This window comes from Charadrius vociferus, unplaced genomic scaffold, assembly GCF_000708025.1.
Source record: "Charadrius vociferus isolate BGI_N301 unplaced genomic scaffold, ASM70802v2 scaffold161, whole genome shotgun sequence".
Lineage (NCBI taxonomy): Eukaryota > Metazoa > Chordata > Aves > Charadriiformes > Charadriidae > Charadrius > Charadrius vociferus.
In genome coordinates, this window is record NW_009646928.1 from 154,537 (window position 1) to 155,256 (window position 720).

A 720-nucleotide genomic window follows, 5' to 3' on the forward strand; every position below is an offset into this window, starting at 1 on the left:
CGACGCGTGTCCCGAAGTCGCTCCCTCTCCTCGCAGGCTCTGCCCGGACCCCCGCGCTGGGAGGGGATGGGACAAGGTTCCCCCCCGGCAGGTCGGAATCTCGTTTGGTGGAAGATTTGCCCGTGTGTTTTCCCAGCCACCCAAACTCCCATTCATGAATTTCTGAAGCCGTCTTCATTCAGGCTTTGGTGAGCGCATGAAAGACGTTTTTCACGTGTTAAGATCCATGACTCTGACTTTTCAGTCGCTTCTGCGTAAGGCATCGATTTAGCAATGAAACGTGCTCCACGTGCGCATAAAAATAACCCCGGTCCGCCTGCCTCGGTGGATGCGGCCGCTTTCCGTCTGGCAGCCGGTGCTGCAGGAGCGGGCACCCCGGAGCGCCTCGGCTCCCCCGCTCCCGCCTAGCTGCCCGGGGCGCCCCGCGGGAGCCCGGCCCCGCGGGAAGGCGGCTTTCGGGCAGACATCCCCGGGCGGCTTGTGGGCGGCGGGCAGGAGCCCGCTCTCTGCCCCTCTTACACAGCGCCGGGCGTGAAACGCCGCACACTGACCGTGCGCGGCGGGCAGAGCCGGGTTCCCGCACGGGAGAGGCTGCGGGTGTCTCCACGCAGGGATTCCAGAAACGGAATTCACTCAGTCTCTCTGAAAAGGCTCCGGTTTTCCGCCCGTCTCCTGAAGTACTGAGGCAGCGCAAATGATGCTATAAAATAAACCCATTTT